At 41.3% G+C, this 27,897-nt stretch overlaps 1 protein-coding gene across 7 annotated transcripts in view; it reads left to right on the forward strand.

Moving 5' to 3' along the window:
• The window catches only part of LOC145534726 (uncharacterized), a 432,243-nt gene that overhangs the window by 374,906 nt on the left and 29,440 nt on the right, over positions 1–27,897 (forward strand). For 4 of the 7 annotated variants that reach the window (XR_014074911.1, XR_014074917.1, XM_081562916.1 and 1 more), the window contains 2 exons: positions 23,786–23,944; positions 25,861–26,217. The exons of 1 other annotated variant lie outside the window; for it this stretch is intronic. The gene's annotated coding sequence lies outside the window, so the exon portion shown is untranslated. Of the gene's footprint in view, positions 1–11,884; positions 11,998–23,785; positions 23,945–25,860; positions 26,218–27,897 lie in introns of those variants that run through there. 2 more of the 7 variants (XR_014074905.1, XR_014074916.1) reach the window with 2 other exon arrangements.

Below are 27,897 nucleotides of genomic sequence, written 5' to 3' on the forward strand. Positions count from 1 at the left end.
GAGAGAGAGAAGCATAAAACATCCAGCTAATAAACACCTGACTTACAAACGATCTACACGTACAAATGGTCACTAACAGCCCAGCAAACCCACTCTCTTACAGGGAACTTCACTCCTTGCATGATGAAAAACCTAGGAACTTTTGAAAGTTTCTTGGGTCAGTAATGAGGAAAGCATTACTTTGGATTTCTACCTCACGCCGTACACAAAAATTCAATTCCACATGTATTAAAATAACTGGAGACTGAAGGAATAACTGTAAAGTTTATATTACATGAAACCAGTACAGATAAACATCTACATGACCTCAGGGCAGGGAAGGAAGAATCCACCCACCTTATGGACAGTGTCACTACCTGGACCACACCATTGTTAAAAGTCTCGAAGGTCACCTCTGGGTAGATGGAAGTGTAAGGTAGCTCTCCATATCCTTGTACCAGCAAAAGAAAGGGGTCATGGATTAGCATGTGGCTAATAGCTGGCTTCTGTGTAATGCCTTAATTGTTCTACAGGTCACTGCTGAAATCTGCAACTGGTAGATTTGGGGGCTTTTCCTTCTTGGCTCAGGAAGGACTTGATGGCCTGCTCAGGTGACCTAGCCCCATGCTATTTAACTCTGACATTTGGACGTGATTTTTCTTTGACGTTTACCCTAGGTTGTAACCTCCTGGGCAGGCCAAGGCAACAAGGCCAGTTTTCCATCTTTACAGTGATCCCCAGTAATCTCACCCGCCGGCAGCACCACCTCCTTCCTTCTGCGTTTCTCCATAGAGCAAGTTGGAACTTCTAGATATTTTGGAAGGCATAGGAAACCAAATGGGTTTCCCTGGTGGCTCAGCAGTAAAGAATCCACCTACATGTGGGACCCGCGAGTTTGATCCCTGGGTCAGGAAGATCCCTGGAGAAGGGTTTAGCTACCCGCTCCAGTATTCTTGCCTGGACAATTCCATGGACAGAGGAACCTGGCGGGCTACAGTCCGTGGGGTCGCAGAGTCAGACATGACTGAGTGACTGAGCGGGAAACCAAGAAGGGTACGGGGCTGGTTCAATTTGTGTGAGTCACTAAGTCGTGTCCAACTCTCTGCGACCCCGTGGGCTGTAGCCCACCAGCCTCCTCTGTCTGTGGGATTCTCCAGGCAAGAATACTGGAGTGGGTTGCCATTTCCTTCTCCAGAGGATCTTCCCGACCCAGGGATTGGTGAGGTCAGGGTCTGTGGGGCCTTAGCATGATGGTTCGCCAGAGAAAGGGGAGGGGGAGAAAGGTTTTGAGAGCAAGCGAATTTTGACATGGACGTCTTTAAGTCTTTATTTACCCTATGGCCTAGTAAGGTTGCTCCCTTCGAAGGGTAGAACAAGGTAGAAAAACCACCTTCTCTTTCTCCCATAAAAGGGCCTGTCCTGAGCAGTCTAGCCCAGGAATGCAAGTTTTTAAAGTTCTAACACCAGCAAGCAATGAGCTCTGTCTGCACCGCTGAACCCAAATATGCTTAAGGAATGGAATGCATCTTTGTTAAATCAGTGGCTCCATTACATCCTATTCCCAGCTCCATCCTCCAGCCCCTCCACTGATGCTCCAGAAGCACAGTCCAAGTGAAATAGGCAGCTTGCCTGTGGGGCAGATGAGAGGGGAGACTCTAGCCTATTCATGCAGATTGGAGAGCAAAGGGTGAAGGTGCTTGTTAAGTAGCATAACTAATAAAGCTTCTGTTTATCTAACCCCATGTTCCAATGTGCTCCATGGACCTTAACGGCTCATGCCTTCTCCATACCATGAAGTATGGAGTCAGATTCCTTGGACTCTGTTCTCTGTTTGAAAAAAATAACGTGAGCGGGAATTCTCCGGTAATCCAGTGGTTAGGGCTCCTTGCTCTCACTGCCGAGGATGGGGGTTCGATCCTTGGTTGGGGAAGTAAGATTCCAGAAGTTGCACATCATAGCAAAAAAAAAAAAGTGACAGACTAAAGATTATGACAGTCTCAGAGCCATGGGTTATTTAGCATGATTGGAGCACCTTTGTGGCTGAAGAACTCACCAGGATGAAGGAGCCACATTAGAATGTAATTTGCATGGAGGAAATAGGACAACAGCAGTTACCTATGCAGTCTGAGGATAAATATGTAAATGTGAAACTGACCTGAGCTTTGATATTGGGTTGTGTGAGAGCTTAGCCCCTGGCTTTGTGTTCTGGCTCCACCCAGGACACATGATTTAACTGTAATAGAACCACTTGAGGAGTCAATGATGTAACACATGTAAAGAGTTTAGAATAGGGCCTCCACAGAACAAGCACTCATTAATGACATTTCAAAAAATATGTTTATAAAATATTACTAGCACTGATTATTATTATTATTTAAGGAAGGAAAAAGAATACATAAATACGTACATATGCATGTACATATATACATACGTTTCTGGCTCATTTTATCAAGAGAGAGAATAAATATTGCACAAGCTTTCTTCTACTTACAGAAATGGTTGTTTGAGAAAGGAAGGCCCTTATGGAGGAACTTGGTGTCGCCAAACAGGAAATTATCTTTTAATTAGCTACTTTAAAAACTTTAGCCCAAAGTTCAGTGCTTAACACATTAGATGATGACTTCTTGATCACGTAATAGCATTGAGCAGCTGAACAGGTTGGCGAGCAGTCCTCATCCACTTCATTGTTCAAGGACCCAGACTGATGCCAGATGCAACATGTGGCTTTCAAGGTCTCCTAGAGGTCATCCTCATTTCCAGAAAGGGAAAAATCTAGAAGAGCATGGGAAGCGTATGTGTTGTGGGGAGATGATTATTATGGAACAGGTCTAGGGACGAACCACAACATTTTTCCTTCATTTCAGTGGGTGGAACTCATTTGGAACACATATCTCAACCAAAGTGAAAGTGATAGTCTCTCAGTTGTGTCAGACTCTTTGCAACCCCATGGACTGTAGCCTGCCAGGTTCCTCTGTCCATGGGATTCTCCAGGCAAGAATACTGGAGTGGGTTGCCAATGCCTGCTCCAGGGGATCTTCCCGACCCAGGGATCGAACCCAAGTCTCTGGCATCTCCTACATTACAAGCAGATTCTTCACCATCTGAGCCACCAGGGAAATCCCATCTCAACCAAAGGGAGGTGTTAAATAGCCAGTTGGATATATTGGTGTCTAGAGTTCAGAGAAGAGGTCCAAGCTGCAGCTGCAAGTGTGAGAGTGAAGCCCTGAAACCTGGAGGATGAATGCTGGAAAATGCAAACCCTGGAGGGGCAACCACTGCCCAGTGTCAAGACTGTGCGGTGGAAACAAGAGTACAGCTGCTCAGTGAGCAGCTAGGTCTCTCCTCCAACTCCTCCTCCAAGCCTGTGCTCATTTTCATGTACCCGAGTGTGCCAATCAGAGGAAGAGGACTTTTCTGATCAGAAAATGCTTGGATGGGAAAGACTGAACCTAACATGGGTGAGGTTTGAATCAAACTTAGTGAAACAGAGTGATCAGGAAGCAGCTCTTTCCACTGGCCAACCAAGAAGGGAGAGAGGGTGCCTGGGAGCAGGGAGAAGATGGGGAGTCTGTGTGTATGTGTGTGTGTGTGTGGGTGTGGGTGCTCTGTCACATCCGACTCTTTGCGACCCCATGGACTGTAGCCCGCCAGGCTCCTCTGTCCACGGGATTCTCCAGACAAGAATACTGGAGTGGGTTGCCATTTCCTCATCCAGGGGATCTTTTTGAACCAGGGATCGAACCCATTTCCTGTATTTCCTGTGTATTTATAAGAACAGAAGAGCGCACAGCTTTTCTGTTCTTATAAAGAAAGGTACTGTCATTGGATGTAGAGCCCACACTAAGCCAGGATGGTCTTGACCCTTACCTTAATTGCATCTGCAGAGACCCATTTTATGTCACTGTAAATTGGGACATTAGTTACCTTAATCAACACTATTAGTCAGTATTGGGACTTCCCTGGCGGTTCGAAGGTTAAGACTTCACCTTCCGACGTGGGGGGTGCAGGTTCCATCTTTAGTCAGGGGGCTAAGATCCCACATGCCTCGCAGCCAAAAAATCAAAACAGAAATTAGAAGCAATATTGTAACAAATTCCAAGACTTTAAAAATGGTTCACATCAAAAACATCTTTAAAAAAAAATGTAATTCAGTAGAGTTGGACCATAAAGAAAGCTGACCACTGAAGAATTGATGCTTTTGAATTGTGGTGCTGGAGAAGACTCTTGACAGTCCCTTGGGCTGCAAGGAGAACCAACCAGTCCATCCGAAAGGAGATCAGTCCTGAATATTCATTGGAAGGGCTGATGCTGAAGCTGAAGCTCCAGTACTTTGGCCACCTGATGTGAGAAACTGACTCATTGGAAAAGACCCTGATGCTGGGAAAGATTGAAGGCAGGAGGAGAAGGGGACCACAGAGGATGAGATGGTTGGATGGCATCACCGACTCAATGGACATGAGTGTGAGCAAGCTCTGGGAGTTGGTGATGGACAGGGAGGCTTAGCATGCTGCAGTCCATGGGGTTGCAAAGAATCGGACACGACTGAGTGACTAAACTGAACTGATAATACATAATATCTATCTTTATATTGTTATAGATATCTTCAAAGATTAAAAAGGAAGGAAGAAGGTCCAATGAAGAAATAATGACTGATTTAACTTTTGAGAACTCAGGAATTCCTAATAGTGATTTCATAAAGGTTAACAATTACAGTTATGAGGAAAGCACTTAGTTGTTGCTCTAATTGCAAGAGGGATCTTGCATGGTGGCTGATAAGGACTGTTCAGGTCCATCCAGCACCAACAGTATCCTTCCTTGTGAACTACTATGAGACTGGATGCTGCAGCTGGAGCTGATCAGAGTTACTCTGAGATCAAAGTGCAGGGCTTAGTGTCTCAGATCCTTCTCTTAGTGTATCAGCGAAATATGCCAGTATTTGAGGACCATCACCTCCCATGGACTCTTTTGTGCCACATCCCTCTGCTTGGTTGTCACCCCTCAATAGAGTACTACTCCTAGTGATCACCAGTGTGCAAGGTCAGCCTGGGCAGAACTATGTGGAAGGCTTGTCACCAGGCTCTCTACTGTAACTTCATTATGGTTTTTCTAGAGCTTGCCTTTCCTTTTTCTCTGAGCTTCTGTCTGTTGCCGTGGCCTTGAGATTTTCCACTTGGGAGGAAAGATCTCATCAATGCTTTACTGTTGATTTAATTTGATGCCTCCTTTCCCAGAACTATTTACATGCTTTCCCGGTTTCCAGGAGGAAAGAAGAAAAAAAAAAGGAAAGGAGGTTAAAAAGGAAAATTCCAAATGCTTGGTCCCTGTGTAGGGGAGATATTTTGCAACAAAGGTTTCCTACTGTCCCTGGAGTCCCCTTTCACAGGAAAACAGGCAGTCCCTTCCATAAAAACACCCAGCCCTTCGCAACCTGAAATGGTAATAACAGTGGCATTTAGAAGACACTCTGTAGTGTAGAGATTCATATCTCAGGCCAGGATTCGTCATTCCTGATACCAGATGGTATTCAAGACATGGGATTTCCCCCCTTGCTCCTTCAGTATTATTCCCTCTTGCAAACAAAAGCTTTTTATATGGTGAGTAATTTGTAAAGCATAAATTGGACTCATAAATGGATATTTATTTTTACGTAAATCTTGGCAAACTGAGGCAGCTACTTTACAGAGGTGATTAAAATTTAAAAGGCAGTATTGTGAGTAGAAGATAATAAAAGGCTGTTATTTACAATGGCACTATTTACAATAAAATGCTAAATTTATTTTAATAAATAATAATTTTATATTTATGGACAGTCATTTATAGACAAGCAATAAAAACTTCCATTTCTGCTTACTGGATTTTTCTGTACGGCATATAAATCAAATCCTTCACTCAACGCTGCATTCATACTTTGAGCTTGCTGTGTTTTATCTGAGTAGTCAAGTCTGTTGTTTCTTAAATCTGTTTTCTCGATAATAAATGACTTTATTGATTTGGTTTGAGCTCAGCTCCAAATATAGCAGAATAACACTAATGGTCCAAGAAAGAGAGGGAAATGAGAGAACATTTTATCAGCATGTTTCAGAGTCGCAGGTAAAAACCATGGTGGTTGGCAATTTCTTTGTACAGTAACCACTTACAAAGACTTTAAATAGGAGGCTGTTAATAGCAGAGCCCAAGTCACCATGTTTTCTTCAGGTTCTGCCTTTGGGTGACTTTTTTATTTTTTAATAAGTTTTTTACTTGATTATTTTTAATAACTTTAACTGATGATAAAGGGAAAGTTTTCCTATGAGGGGGTCAAAATTATGTGGTTAGCCATTTTCCAAAGTTCTGCCTTGTTCTATCATAGAAAAATCCTATCCTAGTTTTAACCCCAAAGATAAAATTGCCAAAGTAAGTTTAATGGATTTTTAAAAAATTCACTAAGTTGGAATGAGAAAAGTAAACCTATGCTGAGATATTATGCCTAGTTCAGTTCAGTTCAGTCGCTCAGTCATGTCCGATTCTTTGCGACCCCATGAATTGCAGCACGCCAGGCCTCCCTGTCCATCACCAACTCCCAGAGCTTATACAAACTCATGGCCATTGAGTCGGTGATGCCATCCAACCATCTCATCCTCTGTCGTCCCCTTCTTCTCCCGCTCTCAATCTTTCACAGCATCAGGGTCTTTTCAAATGAGTCAGCTTTCTGTATAGTTCAATTCTCACATCCATACATGACTACTGGAAAAACCATAGCCTTGACTAGACGGACCTTTGTTGACAAAGTAATATCTCTGCTTTTTAATATGCTGTCTAGGTTGGTCATAACTCTCCTTCCAAGGAGTAAGTGTCTTTTAATTTCATGGCTGCAATCACCATCTGCAGTGATTTTGGAGTTCCAAAAAATAAAGTCAGCCACTGTTTTATTCAGTGAAGTAAATAAATTCACTATTTATTCAGTGAAGAATTATTTATTGAGCACATACTATATGCTAGACTCTGCAGTAGGTACTACCGTTAGAGCAAATTGTTAGGAAGTTGGCTGATTCCTAGGAAAGAGCTGGGGGCCAATGCATGTCCAAAGGCATCCACTGCAATGATGAATGGATGATGTGCAAGAAGTTCTGTGTCTGTTGACATAAAGTGTGGGTGGGGATGGTCAAGACACGAAGAAGCAAATTCCTTCTCATGGGAAGAGGATGGAAGCAGTGGAACTTGGATGCACTTGGCCAGGACTCTTGTTTTTAACAACTTCTGATTATCATCACCCAGTTGGACTTCAAAGGTAGCTCGGACGACTGAGTGAGAATCTTGTGGACATTTAGGGATGAACCTGGGACACCTGGCTCTTGCCTTGTGCTCCCTTCTGCATCAAAATATCATAATCTATAAAATGTTACAACCGAATTTGGAATGCTAAAGTAAATAATGAATTCATTAGCGCAGTTTACCTGTTTTCATGGCTGATCTAAGCTTTAGATCTATTCTTATTTCCAGTACTATAAATACATGCTTGATACGGGGACAAACATAGGGTTTTCTTTTGGCATTGCACTGTGAATCCAAAGTGTATTAGACTGTGACCCCAGTGACTCACATCTCCCAGCAGTCGTGCCTGTTTGATCTTCTCCCACACTGATACTTGGCTTGGCCAACAGGATATTAGCAAACACAATGTCTATAAGAGATGATTATCTTGGTGAATAAACCAGACAGAAAAATACAAATATCATATGTGATTGCTTTTATGTGGAATCTAAAAAGAATCATACAAATGAACTCATGTACAAAACAGAAATAGACCTACAGACATAGAAAACAAATCTATGGTAATCAAAAGGGGAAAGGCAAAGGGGAGGGATAAATTAGGAATTTGGGATTAACATATGCCCACTACTATATATAAAATAGACAGCCAACAGGGAGGTATTGCATAGCACAGGGAGCTATACTCAATATTTTATAATAACCTATAAGGGAAAAGAATCTGAAAAAGAATATATATGTATGGGTATATGTATATATTGATATGTGTGTGTGTGTGTGTGTGTGTTTATATAACTGAATCACTTTGCTGTACTCTTGGAACTAACACCACATTGTAAATCAATTATACTTCAATAAAAAGATTAAAAAGCCTATGAAATCTGAAAGAGAGAGACAGAGAGGGAAGAGAGAGAGAGAAATGAGTAAGTGCTTGCTCACTGGGGCTTGTACCCTTAGAAAGCTCACTGCTGGAATCCAGCTGTCATGTAAAGAAGCCCAAAGTTGTCATGGAGAGAGAGAGAGAGAGAAATTCCAGTCTTCAAGCCACCCTCACCAATGTCCCAGAAGCAACTGGAGCTTTCTGGGTAATCCCAACCCCAGATGCCATTTGACTACAATCATATGAGACAGTCTATGAGATCAGCAGAAGAACCAGCTAGCTGACCGCAGCCATTCACAGAGTCCTAAGGAAGGTTGTTATTTTAAGGTGTGGTTTGTTTTTGAGGTGGTCTGCTCAAATACCTGAAAAATCAAGGGATTTTTAAAAAGAAGGAAAAAAGAGAAATAAGAGGAGAAAAAAACAAAACAAAATTTACTTCTATACCTCTAAAAGTTTACACCAAAGAAGTTAATAAGACTTGCTGAGAGCTGTTCAGATCTTAAAAATTTCCTCAGCTTTATATATAACTTTTAAAATGAATTATATTGTCACTGTCTAATATATATAAGTAGCAGGTTCCAAAATCAGCCTCCCAGTGGAAAATTCGCCCATGCAGATGATCAATTGTGAAAATCTGTGTGCAACTTTGTGAAAGAGCGTCAAATTTAGAATCAACAACAAGGCCTTCGGAAGTAACTATTCTGTTTCAAGGCCCATATTAGCTGAAAATTGCTCTGGTGGAGTTATAAACTGACATCTGCAGAGAATTTGCAGCAACCACTGTTGTCTAACACCTGCTTCTCCAGTTAAGAATACTGACCTTTTTGAAGTTTAAAGGAAGGATAGTTTTTAAATTTGTTTCTCTTACATTATTTTAACATCAATCTTTGCATTGTTCTTGGACATTCAACCCTAAATCACGTAGTATATGTTCAGTTTAATCACACCGAGATGAATCCAGTAGTCAAGGAAGGGTTGTCAGAAACGGCTTAGAAAGAAGAGCCTGGGGGTAACATGATGGGCTTTCCTGGTGGCTCAGCCAGTAAAGAATCGGCCTGCAATGCAGGAAACCCCAGTTTGATCCCTGAGTCAGGAAGATGCCCTGGAGAAGGGAATGGCTACCTACCCAGTGTTCTTGCCTAGAGAATTACATGGACAGAGGAGCCTGGTGGGCTACAGCCTGTGGGGTCCCAAAGAGTTGGACACGACTAACTAAGACTTGCACTTTTTTCAAAATGTTGGAAGCAGAAAAAGCAGATATTGGAGAGCTGTGGTCCTCTTTGTTTGGCAGTAATTCCTCCACAATTTCTCTTCTTGACAGAGAACTGAGAATGCTTCATCCTTGTATTTCTCAGGGGATTCTGGGAGTTTCAAGAGGCCAAATTTTCCTACCTGCAGCTTAAAGATTAAAGTCTTAGACATTTCCTGTGAGACTGCTTCTCCTGCATACTGATAGACTGAGGACAGGAACTACTGACTGCCCTGAATGGGGAAAAATAGGCCCTCTTTGGGGTCACCTTGCTCTGTGGACAGCAGCTGCCCACCATGGTGTCATGGGATATTAATGGTAAATAAACCTCTGGTGCTCGGGAAGAATTTGAAAGGAAAGGAGCATGAATCATGAATTCTTAGGTCTAGCTGAGGAAAGACATATTTAGAAAATTATTAATTCTTTAGAAGAACTTTGATTTCAAATAAAACCTAAGTTAACTAGGCTCTTCAGGGAATGTCCATTTTGAAAATTTAACTTTCTTGTATTTTATAAGTTGCATAGTTTCCTTTTGCTGCTGTAACCAAGTACCACAAACTTAGTGGCTTAATTAAAATAATACCAATTTATTATCTTACAGTCCCTAGATAACTAATAAGGAGCTACTGTGTAGTACCCTGAGTTCTACTCAATACTCAGCAATGACCTATATGGGAAAAGAATCTAAGAAAGAGTGGACATATGTATGTGTATCACTGATCCACTTTGCTGTACACCTGAAACTAACACAACAGTGTAAATCAACTATACTACCAATACAAATTTTTAAAAAATTTTTAAAGCAAGAAATATGTCTTATAGGCTAAATTCAGACAGGCAAGACTGTTTTTGCAGGAGAGAATTTGTTCCTTGATTCTTCAAGTTTCCAGGGGCTGTCAGTGTTCCCTGGTTTGTGGCCATATCTCTCCCCCTCTGCTTTTGTCTTTATCTTACTTAGTCACCTGACTCAAGCTCCTCTTGGGTCTCTTTTTTAAGAATTCTTGAATCTTTGCAACCCCACGGACTCTAACAGGCAGGCAGGGCTTTAAAAGTCATGGCCTCAGGCCTTCCCTCTACTGAGGAGGAAACCCAGTCCTGGAGAAGTGAGGAGACTTACTTGGGGGCTCTTCTCAAGACCGGCAGAGCCAAGATTTGAAATCGGCTCTGCTGAAGCTGAAACTCCAATAATTGGCCACCTGAGGCGAAGAACTGATTCATTGGAAAAGACCCTGATGCCGGGAAAGATTGAAGGGAGGAGGAGAAGGGGACGACAGAGGATGAGATGGTTGGATGCAACATGAGTTTGAGCAAGCTCCAGGAGTTGATGATGACAGGGAGGCCTGGTGTACTGCAGTCCATGGGGTGGCAAAGAGTTAGACACGACTGAATGACTGAACTGAACCCTACCCTACAGCATCAGCCTCCTACACTCCATCATGGTACCTCATACACAAAAGATGCCCACGTCCCTCAGCCGCTACCCATGGACTCAGCGTTCTCATAATTTGCCATTCGTTAGGAAAGGAGAAGAAAGGAAAGGGCTTCCCAGGCAGCTAGGTGGGCAAGGAATCTGCGTGCAATGCAAGAGACACGAAAGATGCGGGTTCGATCCCTAGGTCAGGAAGATCCCCTGGAGAAAGGCATGGCAACTCTCTGTCGTATTGTTACCTGGAGAATCCTGTGGACAGAGGAGTCAGGCAGGCTACAGTCCATAGGGTCGCAGAGTTGGACACAACCAAAGCGGCTGAGCACACGGGAAAGGAGAACATATCCAATGTCCCAGTCCTTTTCCTGCTGTATAAGCAGCAGTCACCAGCACACTGCTCTGCTCACAGCAGCGGAGCGGGGTGAAGGCTCAGCGGTTCCCCTCGCCTTCAGACTCGCAAGTAGGGGGCGCTCCGCTGTCCCATGTTCCTTCCCGAGAGCTGGTGCCCCTCAAGGAAATTGGGGAGCACTCTCGTTCGTTGCACACGGGCTTTCAGCAGGCAGCCCTGCTTTGGTTGGTTTGCTCCAGTCTTCTCAGATACGAAGTTTCCCATAAGAACAGTGTAAGTGATCGGGGCACCAGGCTTTTCCCACTGACTCTTCACCAAATTTCAGCAGCTAAAACCTTGCCAAGGCCCATGTCCAGCTCTCCCGCAGTGAGCGCCGATGGTCCTGGGGAGGGCGGAGCGGAGCTGGGTCCCTGTTCACATCAATAGTGTGCTCATTCCCCCTGCCTGGGGCACCTGGACACACCTGTATTCAGAAAACTTGTTTATCTAATTCAAGTATCAATTTGTCAGCCCTCTTTATACAGCATGCTCTAATCCTAAGAGCTTTTGTGGCTCAAACAGTTTTAAGGACTCTGAGAATGGACTTGCTCAATCATGTCTGACTCTGCGATCCCATGGACTATATAACCCACCAGGCTCCTCTGTCTGTGCAATTTACCAGGCAAGAATCCTGGAGTGGGTGGCCATCTCCTTCTCCAAAAGATCTTCCGAGAATGGAAGAGGGTCTCAGCGCTTGTTCTAAGAATCCTGGCTCACTCTCCTGAATTCCGTCTGGATTCTGAGGGTGGCTTTGTTCAGGCCAGGCTGAAGGCAGAGACGCTGGTCTTTCCGTGTCTACTGGCAGTGATGAGACGGTAAAGAGGGACGTTCACTTTGAACTTCACCATCTCAGCTCCGAGACAGAACTACCCAGAAGGCTGTGCTGGAGGTGGCTGGGCAGAGCGGCAGGTGTTTAAGGAGGCAAAGAGGCAAAAGGACATTGTTAGGAAAAACGGTCCCCAAGCCCTGAATTGGCCTTTTATCACTGTCACTCTGGCTTATAAACCCCTGGAAAGTGTGGCTTTCAGGAAGGGAGAATTCAGTTCAGTGCCCGGTGCCCTGCCAAGAGCTTTATAATGCACAGAATAAAACAGACAAAATGTTTCTCCAGCCACGAGGCTTTTCCTCCCCACCCGGCTCCCTTCCCAGGGGGAGAGTCATAAACACAGACCGACCACAGAAAGACGCGCCTTTATTATTCCTTGAGTTCTTTCTCTGCAGACGACCTATAGAAGTGATTTAACATGGATCTGCTGGAGTTCCCGCACTTTCCGCGGGCTCCTCTGGCCGAGGCGGGTTGGTTTCTTTGGGGTGTTATCACTCTGACCTGCTCCATTAAGTAGCAAACAAAGTCCAGCTGGATGTATCAAGCTCAGCTGGACTCTGCTTTCACACAACCTGCTTGATTAGGAGAATGCCTGTGCCCTTGTCACAGGGCTCCCGGTGCAGCCTGCAAAGATTGGGCTGCCATTGATTTCTGCATAATATGGATTCACACTGCCTTTCCACAACAGCGAGGCTCTCACACCCCACAATAACCTAGCAAGGATTGTTTGTTTTGTCTTTTTTTTTTTTCCTTTTCGGGCTTCTTTTGTGGCTCTAGACTTGAGAGCCGCGAAAGAACGCTGGGCTTGAGTTCTTAAAATGTGTCACTCCTGGAGCTAATGTGTGGCTTATTACCCAGCGCTTTATGGCACATTAATTGCAGCTTGATTTAGACATTTCCCATTTGGTGACTTAGTTGCGATCGTACAAACATGTCATGTTCCAAATCAATAAGGTGGGCGCAGAAAGAGAGCCAAACAATTGGAAGTGCCTCCTTCTTCTCAGGGGAAGGACCAGGGCAGTTGTTAGCAGAACATGATGCTATTTGTTTACTGGGAAGTGGTGTTTATCTGGCTCCTTTTCTTAGAGTGGTTATTCACCCTGGACCTGCCTTCAGGAGCCTCACCCTTCATGTCTATGCTTCTATCCCTATTTAAAAAAAAAAAATTTAATTAGCCCCCAACTAAAATAAATAAATTTATTAAAAATAAATAAATATATTAAATTTAAAAAAATCACAAAGTCTGAAAGTGAGTGAACAAGATAGAAAGGTTTTGTTAAATGTTCTAAGACATGCTGCATAATATGGAAATCACAGGGCTGAAATACGGATTTGTTGATCAAATCTTTCTTTACTCAATTACTTATTTTTTTAATTTTTGGTTGACTTTTTAGCAGTCATTTAGGAAGAACAATTCAGAGCGATGTCATCGCATTCATGTCAGCATTTTGCATGTAGCGATTATAACACACACAGTGAAAACTGGGAAATAGCATAAACATTCAATAATGGGGATGTAATAAATTATGGCTCATTCATCCTGTGCAATGATATTCAGTCACTAAAAATTTGTTGTTCAGTTGCTAAGTCATGTCCGACTCTTTGCAACCCCATGGACCGTAGCCCACCAGGCTCCTCTGTTCTCCACTACCTCCCAGAGTTTGCTCAAAGTCATGTCTAGTGAGTCAGTGGTGCTCCCTAACCATCTTCTCCTCTGCCGCCACCCTCTTCTTTTGCCTTCAATCTTTCCCAGCATCAGGGTCTTTTCTAATGAGTTGGCTCTTCACATCACGTAGCCAAAGTATTGAAGCTTCACCTTCAGTCTCAGTTCTTCCCATAAATATTCAGGGTTGATTGCCTTTACTAAAAATTGTGTAGACCTGTATTTTATTAAATGTTACAGTATTCTTTAGTGAAAGAACGTTACAGAGCAAATTTAGAGTATAATATATTTTTGCTTAAAAAAGAACAAAGCACTTTAAATGTGAATATATTTTCTAGGCAGATACAATAATATCACAGAAGCATTTGAGAGATCTGTATTCCTAAATGTTATTAGATATTAGCCCTGAGTTGAAACTATGAATTTTAGTAGGCTGAACCCTATGAAATTGCTGACAGCCTCTCATTTTGACCTAAAACAATATCATTTTCAGACAGTTCATATAGAATTTCTTTCATTGTGCTTTTATGTGTTTTCTGTTTTATCAAATATTGATCATTTTTATACTTGAAATTGGACTTCCTGGTAGCTCAGATGGTAAAGAATCTGCCTACAATGCAGGAGACTCGGGTTTGATCCCTGGGTTGGTAAGATGCCCTGGAGAAGGGAATGACTACCCACTCCAGTATTCTTGCCTGGAGAATTCCCTGGACAGAGGAGCCTGGCAGGTTACAGTCCATGGGGTCCCAAAGAGTTGGACATAACTGAGCAACTAACACTTTCAGACTTTCACTTTTCATACTTAAAATAAGGAAAGTGTCATTTCTTTGAAATTACATTATGATGGCATTTATCTTGTATTGCAATTATGCATTTAATTTCTTCTTTCTCTGTCTTCCCACCGGTACAACTCATCCAACCATTGAACCGAGGAATCTCAGCATCTTTTATTTCTGTATCCTAAAGGCTTAGCACAGTGCCTGACCCTAGTAGACATTAATGAAATTTTATTTGATGAATGAAAAATGCCTTATGATTGAGAAATTAAGAAAAAGTTGCCTTGAATCAATGGGAAAGTGTCAGGGCATACACACCTGTACGTGATGATGACATTGAGTGGGAATTCATTTAGAATTGTTTATGGAGTTCATGTGGATATTTGTACTGGTCTAGTTGTACTCACTGACCGTCTCCTCTTGACAAAGAGAAGACTAGACATAGCCTTCATTGTTATTGTTAGTTTTATTGTATAGTTTCTGTGTTTGAAGTTGCAATATGACTAGCAGTTTAATAATTATATACCATGATGAAATAACAGTCTTTATTCTGCATGAAGAGGTATTAAAATACAGCAGACCCTCCCAGTCTACAACAAATTCAGCTGTTCTGAATAATGCAGCTCATTTTACTCATTTAAAAAGAATCTCCTAACAATATTTAGGCCATCAGTTCAGTTCAGTTCAGTCGCTCAGTCGTGTCCGACTCTCTGCGACCCCATGAATTGCAGCACGCCAGGCCTCTCTGTCCATCACCAACTCCCGGAGTCTACCCAAACCCATGTTCATCGGGTCGGTGATGCCATCCAACCATCTCATCCTCTGTCGTCCCCTTCTCCTCCCGCCCCCAATCCTTCCCAGCATTAGGGTCTTTTCCAATGAGTCAACCCTTCGCATGAGGTGGCCAAAGTATTGGAGTTTCAGCTTCAACATCAAACCTTCCAATGAACACCCAGGATTGATCTCTTTTAGGATGGATTGATTGGATCTCCTTGCAGTCCAAGGGACTCTCAAGAGTCTTCTCCAACACCACAGTTCAAAAGCATCAATTCTGCGGCGCTCAGCTTTCTTCACCATCCAACTCTCACATCCATACATGACCACTGGAAAAACCATAGCCTTGACTAGACGGACTTTTGTTGGCAAAGTAATGTCTCTGCTTTTAAACAGGCTATCTAGGTTGGCCATAACCTTCCTTCCAAGGAGTAAGCGTCTTTTAATTTCATGGCTGCAGTCACCATCAGCAGTGATTCTGGAGCCCAAAAAAGTAAAGTCTGACACTGTTTCCACTGTTTCCCCATCTATTTCCCATGGAGTGATGGGACCAGATGCCATGATCTTAGTTTTCTGAACGTTAAGCTTTAAGCCAACTTTTTCACTCTCCTCCTTCACCTTCATCAAGAGGCTCTTTAGTTCTTCTTCACTTTCTGCCATAAGGGTGGTGTCATCCGCATATCTGAGGTTATTGATATTTCTCCCGGCAATCTTGATTCCAGCTTGTGTTTCTTCCAGCCCAGCGTTTCTCATGATGTACTCTGCATATAAGTTAAATAAGCAGGGTGACAATATACAGCCTTGACGTACTCCTTTTCTTATTTGGAACCAGTCTGTTGTTCCATGTCCAGTTCTAACTGTTGCTTCCTGACCTGCATACAGGTTTCTCAAGAGACAGGTCAGATGGTCTGGTATTCCCATCTCTTTCAGAATTTTCCACAGTTTATTGTGATCCACACAGTCAAAGGCTTTGGCATAGTCAATAAAGCAGAAATAGATGTTTTTCTGGAACTCTCTTGCTTTTTCAATGATCCAGTGGATATTGGCAATTTGATCTCTGGTTCCTCTGCCTTTTCTAAAACCAGCTTGAACATCTGGAAGTTCACGGTTCACGTATTGCTGAAGCCTGGCTTGGAGAATTTTGAGCATTACTTTGCTAGCATGTGAGATGAGTGCAATTGTGCGGTAGTTTGAGCATTTAGGCCATAGTGCTAATAAAAATCATCAAAACAATAGATTGGTGGATCTTGCTTCCTCTTCCCTTAACCCTTCCATATTGGGGGGGGGGCGGTGGTGGGGAGCAAGATTTAAGTTAAAGGAAAGTAAGTATGAAAGAGAGACATAGAGATAGAGAGGGAAGGGAGGGAGAAAAACAGGAAGAATGGAAAGGAAGAAGATTGGAAGGAAGGGAGGGAAGGAGGAGGGGGGAAGAAAGAAGGGAAAAAGGGAAGGAGGAAATTGAAGTTAAAAATACAGTGTCACGTGATTCTATGCAGTTGGATAATGAAATCCCACATGTGAGTATTTCTGTGCACTGATATGTTGCACATCATTGACAGAAGACTCTCTAAATACCTGCCTACATACTAAACGTGTTCTAGAAGAAGCAGTTCACATGCTGGATTTAGAAAGCTGAAAGTGATTAACTGATTGGAAACGGAGAACATGAGCAAGATGAAATTTATCCCATCAAGAGCAATTCTAGGAAACAAAGCAGGCAAACCAAAAGGATGCTGAGCAGGGACCAGCGGGGAAATGAGGCAAAGTCACGTGGGAGAACCAACAGTGGGCCTTGAAGTTCTCAGCGAGAAATGTGAACTTAATGGAGTGTTTTGAGGAACAGAATCAGAGATGACTTCTTTAGTGGTATTGAGGACTGACTGTACATCAGGAAATCATCCACTAATTCAGGAAAGAGGTGGATATGATGGCAGGATTCCAGTCAGACTGGTTATGAGTAGTGGGGGCAAAGGAGAGAGGACTAGATACTTTCCAACAGAAAGGAATAGGCATTTAACCACTTAAGCTAAATCTTAAGGAAAATTAACATTGTAAAAAATATATATATGGAAACATAACTGAACCACTTCAAAACCTGGAGCACATTGAACTACATCGTTCAACCAATTTTCTTTTTTAGGTGTTAAGTCAGTTTGGTTTCACAAAAAGACACTGGCCATCTTGCAGGAAATGTTAGTAGAGTGATGCTACATTTGCATCATCCCCTCTCTAGAATCCACTGAAATGAAGACCTAACCCCTGAATGACATTTCTCTCTGCCAAAGGTCAATCCTCCCTTGGAACCTCACCTGAGCTCACCAACAAGAGTCATGTTGGTTGTGAGTTCCATCTTTTCATGCTGCGTTCCAACTGAGAGCTTCAGGGTACGTGGGGCTTGGAATAAACCCCTGTGCCTTCTCACATTTTTGAGTGAACAAGTCCAGAAATAAATAGGAGGCAACATAAAAACCTGAGGTGAAAGAATAACTGGGAAATTTAATAAAGAAGAAATGACATGTCCAATTTGAGAATGAAATTGCTTTACTGGAACAAAATTCAATAAGATTTGAAACCCAGTGGCTTCATGGGTAACCACAGTATCCAACTTCTTTAGCTATGAAGAAATCTGCCTTCTGTTGTGAACTAGAGTTTAAAAAGAATGCTCTTCATTACAAAGCAAGGCAAAACAAACCAAAACAAAACCCAACTACTTGTTACAAGACTCCAAAGCATTTGATATTAAAAAAAAACTTTAAAATGTGGGTTTCTTCAATGTTTTTTCTCTGTTAAACTTCATTACATTTATTTTTCACATCACAAACCTGAATGCTGTTCGCTGAGCAAATATTTCAACCATTCTTTTTAGATTTTCTGCTTTGCCGCTGAATCAATATTTTCTTGAAATGAAAACATAATTTAAATTCTCCAGAGGTCAAAATTATTTTGAGCAAAAATACCTGTTGTAATTGCAACCTACGAGCTTGATGCCAAAATCAATGGTAGCAACTTTTCACCGGGGGCGATGCCATTTAGCACAGAGCTGCCCTCAGCCTTACTTCTTTCCGTGAATAGATTAGACTCATCTGGTCCAGGTTCAGGGCCAGCTGCTACGCCAGGAGCAGTAATACTTTACATTAGGCCTTTGTAGTTTCCTGAACATTTCATGCTCACGCTCTCATTTATTTATTAAAATAATTCTATGAATGCCCTAGAGGTAAGAAACATGCCTGATTCTTAAACGTCACCACAGCATAGCACATAGGAAACATTCAGTATTTGCAGACTAAATAGAATAAATACTACTAGCTTCTCTTTATAGACAAGGATACTTAGATCTAAAGAAAAATAAGGAATGTGTCCAAGAATCATCTAGATCTTCTGATTCCAAATCTTAGCCTTTTAAAAATATTTATTGATATTATTATTATTAACAGCTGCATCAAGTCTTCATTAAAGTGAATGGGCTTAGTTGTACCACGGCATGTGGGATCTTAAGTTCCTGACCAGGGATCAAACCTGTGTCCCCTGCATTGAAAGCATGGGGTCTAAATCACTGGACCACCAGGGAAGTTAGCCAAATCTTAGTCTTTTTTTTCCCTAGAAGATGTTTTTCAAAGATTTGCCATCCTAATGATTTTGCTGGCTAAGGTGAGATGCTAAGATTCACATTCAATTCCATAGAAACGAGTAATACAGTAAACTCTAATCAATCTTTTTGAAGGATAGGAAGCAATATTCATGAAAAAATGTAAGAATAGGCAATATCTGCTGAGTCAGTCTCCATTTGTCCAGCCACTGCACCATTGAATTAGTGTTTGTATGGTTTAAAAGTTCAGTTGAATTGATTAATAAGATGAGATAGTTCCATTGTTTCTGAGAAATACTTTAATAAGAGATTACGGCTTTACTAGCATTGGGCTCCTGACCCATCCTGAAGCTTGGACCTCTAGGGTACTGCTTCCCAGCCTCCCTGGATAATAAACCCGTATTATTTGGATTTCATGATGCTCCAACTCTACTGCAAAATATGCTGCCGAGTCATTTTAGAGATTGTTTCAAAACAGTCCACAATATCTGTAAACACTTCCCAAGCTGGTGGACAAAAAAGAAAAAAATATTAGACTCTAGACTATGGTTTCTTAAAGAATGGCGCCTGGACCAACATTGTTACCTGGGAATTTGCTCAAAACACAATTTCTGTGGCCATACCCAGACCTGCTGAATCAGAGATTGGGAAGTGGAACTCAGAGATTTATGTTTTATTTACCAAGACCTCCAGGTGATACTGAGGTCCGCTCGAGTTTGAAAGCCACCATTCTGCAGTATAGACTACACCTTTTTTATTTTTGGATCCTAAGCTAGAAAAAAATTAATTAAATTTATAAAGATCTCCTTTAGTTAAGACAACCCAAGTGGAGAAAGAATGAGTGAAAGGGTGAGGTAATTTTGTTCTCAGAGGAAATTACCAAGTTCCCCCAAGAGGCTGAATTCCAGGGCTTACACTTGTAGCTCAATATCCCTTTGAGGTCCTAATGAAATGTCTCCTTGAAGAGCTCCTTTGACATTTATCATCTTGTACATAGTGTATTACTGGTATTATCTTAAGCAATATATCTGTGTTACTAATGTCAGGTGAATTTTATTTTACAAAAATCATTCTTGTTAACATGTTAAACAACCATTTTTAAAATCTAGCAGTTGATTTTGAGTCATTTTTGGCAAAAATGACTCCTTTGGAAATGGCTGTAATTTGATGGAGTTTTTGTTACTGGATTAATTTATAATGGACAAATTATAAATGCAAATAAATGAGAACAGACCACTTTACTATTCAGGAGAAATTCCTTACATTCAAACAGTAACTTTATAATGTCAAAATAACCAGTAGGTATTAATCAGTATCTGGGCTATGTAAATATTTGCTTGTTTCCATAGTGATTGGCAAGCCCAGATACAGAAAAAAAAAAAAAAAATCCACACATGTTATCACTTCCTAATAATATGATCATAAAAACACAACTCAGACCAGACTGAGAGGAGAATAAACACCATTAATTAAAAGATTTATAAAATAGAGGAGGAGGTGACAAAGTCTTGAGTGCAAAAATGCACAAAACAGGTAGAATATACCTTTTTTTTTTATTCTGAAAGAAACTTGAGCAACCCTTAATTATCTTCCAAAATGCTATTTAGAATTTTCCAAAAATAAAACATCTGACAACTGCTCAAAGCACACCGCACCCCCACCCACAAAACATACACTTTTAAAGTGGATATACAGCCATGGCTGTGAAGTGTGTTTGAAAAAAAAACAAGTGAGACTGTTGGCATTTCACTTGAAATCAACTGAGAAGTTCTTTACTAAAGAAGTGAGAAGCTTAAAGCTGTTTCCTCAAGCTTTAGGGGAGTACAGCATATTATGGAGGAGGAGCATTTGGTCAAAGAGTAAATTAGTAGTGTGGTTCACACATTGCACGAGAAATCTACACAGGAACCACAGTTGTCTTAAATAATCAGTCCCGTTAACGGGCCTTTGGTTATGAAATTTCTTCACAAAGCAGTCACCAACGCAAAGGCTGTTTTTAGAAACACTTTGTTTGTCTGATCTCTCCTAGGATAAGGCAGCATCTTCAACCCCTCCCCTGCCCCCCTCCAGTCATTTCTAAAAATAAAAACAAACACAAAAAGCACAAACACAGCCTCAAGTAGCAGAAGAAATGAACATAACACAGAATTGATTTCAATAGGTGCTTAGTTAAATAGATACTCAAGATGGAAATGCAGATACAAGATCCTAAGTGGAGAGGAATCCAAAAATGGAGACTATTCTGAATGACACTCTTCTGAGCACATGACAAGACCAAGTTTGAGCCATCATACTAGAGAAACTGAAGGAATGACACAAGTATCGGATGCTATCTCATACGACGTATCTATGGACATATATGTGCAAATATACAAACTAATTAAAAATTTAAATATCATTACAACAAACTACATAAATTATAAAAGAAAATTTCCACTGTGAAAGTGAAGAATTCCTAAAAAAGCACAAGACCCAGATCACTGACAGATCTGACTCTGTAAAGCAATATAAATTTTTTGAATTGAAGTATAGTTAACTTACAATGTTGTGCTCACAATATAAATTTCTGGACAGAAAACTTTATAAGCAAAGTAAAGCAGCAAGCTGGAGGAAAATGTATGCAAATACTTGGTTCAGTTTCTTTGCAACCCCATGGACTGCAGCATGCCAGGCTTCTCTGTCCATCACTTACTCCCGGAGCCTACTCAAACTCATGTCCATCACGTCAGTGATGCCATCAAACCATCTCATCCTCTGTCATCCCCTTCTCCTCCTGCCTTCAATCTTTCCCAGCATCAGGGTCTTTTCCAGTAAGTTAATTCTTCGCATCAGGTGGCCAAAGTATTGGAGTTTCAGCTTCAGCATCAGTCCTTCCAATGAATATTCAGGACTGATTTCCTTTAGGATGGACTGGTTGGATCTCCAGCCAGTCCAAAGGACTGTCCAAAGGACTCTTTGCTGTTGAAAGGACTCTCAAGAGTCTTCTCCAGCACTGCAGCTCAAAAGCATCAATTCTTTGGCGCTCAGCTTTCTTTATAGTGCAACTCTCACATCCGTGCATGACTACTGGAAAAACCATAGCTTTGACTAGACGGACCTTTGTTGATAAAGTAATGTCTCTGCTTTTTAATATGCTGTCTAGGTTGGTCATAACTTTTCTTCCAAGGAGCAAGCATCTTTTAATTTCATGGCTGCAGTCACCATCTGCAGTGATTTTGGAGCCCAAAAAAATAAAGTCTCTCACAGTTTACGTACTGTTGAAGCCTGGCTTGGAGAATTTTGAGCGTTACTTTGCTAGTGGGTGAGATGAATGCAATTGTGCAGTAGTTTGAACATTCTTTGGCATTGCCTTTCTTTGGGATTGGAATGAAAACTGACCTTTTCCAGTCCTGTGGCCACTGCTGAGTTTTCCAGATTTGCTGGCATATTGAGTTCAGCACTTTTATATCATCATCTTTTAGGATTTGAAATAGCTCAACTGGAATTCCATCACATCCACTAGCTTTGTTTGTAGTGATGCTTCCTAAGGCCCACTTGACTTCCCATTCCAGGATGTGAATACTAGAGTAGACAAATATTTTGCATCCTTTATATGTAAGTGTGTGTATGCATGGTTCTGTTACAGTTAAATCAAGTGTCCTGGGTGGAGTCAGAATACAAAGCCAGGGGCTAAGCTCTCACTTGACCAAATACTGACCCCCATATGCAAAATGCAGAAATGCTAAATTGCTTCAGTCCTGTCCAACTCTTTGCGACCCTATGGACCCATCATAGCCCGCCAGGCTTCTCTGTGCATGGGATTCTCCAGGCTAGAATACTGGAGTGGGTTCTTTACCTTTACCATCACCTGTAATTCCTTAACATGTAAGGAATTCCTGTAAATCAATAAGGAAAAGGTAAGTGGTAAAGAAGCTGCCTGCCAATGCAGGAAACTTAAGAGAAGCACGTTCGATTCCAGGGTCAGGAAGATTCCCTGGAGGAGGAAATTGCAACCCACCTCAGTATCCTTGCCTGGAGAATCCCATGGACAGAGGAGCCTGGTGGGCTACAGTCCATGGGGCCACAAGGAGTTGGTCATGACTGAAGCCACTTAGCACAAACAATAGGAGAAAAAACAAAGAATATACAGGAAAGAGATAAAGCCAAAAAGCAGATGAAAATATGATCATTTCACTAGTATCAATATTTAGTGACCTTTTCATCAGAAGAAAAATTATACTATTTTCATCCATCAGATAGACAAAAATTTTAAAGATTAAAAATATCCAGTTGGGTCAGATATTGTTGACACAAATGGATAACATTTTAAAGAAATTTTTGTATCAGCTTCCATAGTTCAAAATGTTTGGAGCTTTTGATTCAGCAATTCAACTTCTAGGAATCTATACTCCAGAAATATGAAGTATTTGTTCAAAGTTTTGTGTACAAAGATGTACACTGTGGAATTTTGTAATGATGGAAAATTGAAAGCAATCTAAATGCTGATCAAGAATAGTATAGCTAAAGACATGATGGCTTATGTAGAATATAGACTATATAGAACCATTTTTAAAAGTGCTGATGTTGTAGCCATGCGTTCCGGGAAACAAGCTCACTCAGAAGGACGATGCAGATAGTGAAGTGCAGTTTTTTATACCAGCGGTCCCAAGGCAGAGTCTCCTCTTAGCCAAGGACCCTGACCAGCATTTGTGAAAATCTTTTATACCCCATGTGTACGTGTCTGAACCCACCACCCCAAATTCCTTGAGACTTACATAAGCAAAGGAAAGGTAAATACAATCACAATAACCCCATCATTCATGTGTTATGTGTTCAAACAGTCAATAATCAATAAGCCCAAGGTTACATTCTGATAGATACAGAAAAATTTATGACCAGTCTGGAGGTAGGGGGATCAGTGTATGTTTTCTCTTAGGCGATGAGTAACCTGGATACAATCTTCAAGATTCCCATGTCCGGAGGGGGTCTTATCCCTCTATTGTTTCCATAGGCACTAAGCACAGAGTTCAGAGTCCATTGGAGAGGTGGCCGAGCATGATCAGCGTGAACAGGCCTAAGATGGAGTCCAGGCCCTATGAATTCCTTCTTCACTGAGATATACTAACTATGAAATAAAGTCAACTATTGGGGCCTCCCTGGTGGCTCAATGGTAAGGAATTTGCTTGTCAATATGGAAGACGTGGGTTTGATCCCTGGGTTGGGAAGATCCCCTGGAGAAGGAAATGGCATCCCACACAGTATTCTTGCCTGAGAAATCCTATGGACAGAGGAGCCTGGCAGGCTACAGTCCATGGGGTCACAAAAGAGTCAGGCACAATTTAGCAACACAACAACAACAACAAAGGAAACTATTACAGGAATAACTCCTTCAACAGAGAAAGCAATAAAGGCACAGAGAATGCAAAAGAAGGGAAACTTGGGTTTTTACTTGGCTTAATTTGCAATCCTTATTTTCAAGAATTAAACTAGGATGCAATGTACACAACATAAAATTTCTCATTTTAACCATTTTAAACACACGTTTTGGTGACATTAAGTACATTCATGTTGTTGTGCACCCATCACCATCATCATCTCCATAACTTGTTTTCATCTTCCCAAACTGAAACTCTGCACCCATGAAATGTTAACTCCCCATTTCACTCTCCTTGCAGCCCCTGGAAGCCACCATCCTACTCCCTGTGTCTATGAATTCCACTGCTCTGTGTACCTTGACAGAGTTCTGGACACACTATTCCGAAACAGGGTGCCTTGGCATATTGACTATTTCAGGCTGAAGGAATATGAGTTGCACAGACCATCCTCTGAAGTGGGTTATAAGACTCGCATGTGAGAGTTGCCCTCCCCATACCCAGAGGAAAGGAACTTCATTACCTCAGAAGATAGAGGAGCACAAAGGAATCTCAACAAACAGGCTTTGCTTTTTCCCACTTTACTGCGCTTAGCTCATCCCTATCACAATGTCCTATTGAATTTTTCCATGACTCTCCTCTCTTCTTTAAACTTAGCATAAAAACACTCAGGTTTAACCACTTCTTTGGGTCCTCATTTCCTCATGAAGGCTCCTGGATCACGCAAAATTTACATAAATTTGTATGCTTTTCTCTGGCCAGTCTGTCTTAGCTCTTGGCTGAGAACTTTCAAGGATAGAGGGAAAGGATCATTTTCCTCTCCTGCAATCTCATATAAATGGAATTATAAAATATTTGTCCTGTTCTAATTGACATTGCATTTAGTGTAAGATCTTCAAGGTTCATCGGTATCCAGCATCTGTCAAAATTTCCTTTTTAAGGCTGAATGATCCATTGTATGTATTCTGTGATCATTTTTAACAAGAAATATGAATTGCTTCTATAATATGTAACAGCTAAACTACAAATAAAACTGTGCCTCCAAGTGTACATTTAAGCAAATTCTTGTGTCAGAATGGTTTTGGGGCAACAAAACCAACACATTTTCAAGGAAATTAAATATTGATTGAATATATATATTGAATATATATATATAATATATATATTTCTACAGTCCAAAAACATTTATTTGCTTGCTTTCCCTTAACTGAGTTTTTTGATGCTTGTAGAATCTAGTGGAATTTAAGGATTAAGAAATAAAAGAAACAAAAGAGAGAGAAAGAGGCAGGGAGAGAGGGGGCAGGAGAGAGAAAGAAAACAGGAAGACAGAAAGGGGGAGGGGGCAGGGATGGTGGAAGGAAGGAAGAGAAAGAGAGAAAAAAGAAAGAAGGAGAATATCTTTTTACTGAATGTTTAGTATGTACCAGGCGTTGTTCTAAGTATGTTAAAGGCGCACCTTGCATTTTTAAATTCATTTAATTCCCCCAGTAACCCTTTGTAGTAGATCTTATTATTGTCCCCTGTTCACCAAGGTTCTGTAGCTCTTCCCAGGTGATACAGTTGTAACACTTAAACATCTGCCCTCCATACACTCCTCCAATACCCCAGAGTATTCTATCTAGGAAGATACCACATCTGTTTACCAAGAGGCTTGGGAGGTGGGGTTTCCAGAAGGTTTTTATTAATTTTATGCTTCCTGACAATTCAATTGCAGATCCTAATCCATGAAAGGACTGTCAGGGAGATATCAAGAGAAAGGACTCTGACAAATCAGCCTGCAGGAAAATACAGTGTAGAAGTGAATGTGGTAAAATCAAAATCATGATCATGAGGTGGTGAGATTTATTTCTTTTCTGCTTTTAATGGATTGACAAGTGAAGGGACACAGAAGTCAACAACTGCCTTTGCTTTCCAAAGATACACATTCCAGAGACATCCAGAGAAGGAGATTGAATTAACCAAGTAATTGACTGGCTTGCCTCAGATTAATTTTCATGTCTTGTAATTATACATGTGGACCATATGGCAGGCCCCACATCTATAGTTTCAACAAATACATTTAAGCAAACAATGAGGTTGCTCATGATCTGATCTTTTCTCCACAAAAAGTTGACCACCATAGAATATTTAACAAACCCTACTGAGATGGGAAAAAATCTCTGGATACATGTACTTACTGAGAAATACTAATGAAACAAAAACCTTTTTATGACTCATTCTATGCCATAGATTTCTTTTCTCTTTTTTCTTTTGTTGTTGTTGTGTAAAGCTATGGTTTACTCATATTGATTGCTGTACATTATTCCATTTTAAGAATGTGTGCTTGCTAAGTTGCTTCAGTCATGTCTGACTCTTTGCGACCCTATGGACTGTAGCCTGCCAGGCTCCTCAGTCCATGGGATTCTCCAGGCAAGGATACTGGAGTGGGCTGCCACCTCCTTCTCCACATCCTTCCCAACCCAGAGATTGAACCCATCTCTTATGTCTCCTGCATTGGCAGGCGGGTTCTTTGCCACTAGGGCCACCTGGGAAGCCCAATTTATAACAGAGATATTTAATGGATTCAAAAATGTATGGATATTTGGGTTGTTTCCAACTTTTGGCTTCTATGGGGAATGTTCATAAACCTTCTTGTAGCTGTAACCTGGTGCCCATCAGTACATATTTCTGTTGAATGTATATTCCTAGCAGTATAATTAGAGGATCACAAGTATATGTATGTTTTCACTTTTACTTTATAATATCCACTGCTTTCCACAGAGGTTGTACAAATTTATATGCCTACTAGCCATATATGAGTTTCTGTTGCTCCATATCTTTCTTGAAATTCGGTATTGTTGCCATTTAGAATTTTTCTCATCCGATGAGTGTACAGCCATAGATTTCCCATGTACACCTTCATGGAGCTTATTGTCAACCAAGAAAGTTGGCAGAGCAACAAATGAACATATACAATCACAAAGTGTGAAAAATTCTAGGAGAGAAAAGCACAGTGTGTTATGAGGGAAAATGCCAGGAGTGACTTGATTTAGGGTGAAGGAAAAGACCTTCAGAGATCCTGGGAGAGAGACAGAAACTTAGGCTAAGGTGCTAGCAGTGAAGGTGAAGTTCAAGGCAGATCTAAGGGGTATTTTTGAGGTGCTAAACATACACGCGCTTCCTGTCATGTCCTTATGACAAATTTTACTTCTTTATCCAGATGGTTTAAGTGGCATTCTTTTATTTACTACCAAAAGAATCTGGATTAGTGATCAATTCATGCCTTCCAGTCATCCACGCCTTGAACTATGCTGCTGCTATCTCTCGAAAGGCCACACCGATTTTCAGGTGGAGAATTTCTCTCTAAGACCCAAGTAACTTACTCAAAAGGAGCTTCCCAGGTGGCACAGTGGTAGAGAATCTGCCTGCCAATGCAGGAGATGCAGGCGATTCCTGGATTGGGAAGATCCCCTGGAGGAAATGGCAACTCACTCCAGTTTTCTTGCCTGGAAAATCCCATGGACAGCGGGGCCTGGTGGGCTATAGTCCATGGAGTCTCCAAGAGTCGAGTACTGAGCACGCACTCATGCAACTTATTCAGCATGGGTCACCCCCTCTGTTAACTTCCCATGGCATTGTATATTTGTATATCTGTTTATTGCACAATATTTTTTAGTCTGTCTACTCAGCCCCTTGCACAATGCCTGGCACATGATTTTACTCAATAAATGTTTGAACAAAGCATGGATGCAAGGAAATAGGAAGAGAGGGA

This window comes from Giraffa tippelskirchi, chromosome 14, assembly GCF_054371585.1.
Source record: "Giraffa tippelskirchi isolate mGirTip1 chromosome 14, T2T-mGirTip1v1.2.pri, whole genome shotgun sequence".
Taxonomy (NCBI): Eukaryota; Metazoa; Chordata; class Mammalia; order Artiodactyla; family Giraffidae; genus Giraffa; species Giraffa tippelskirchi.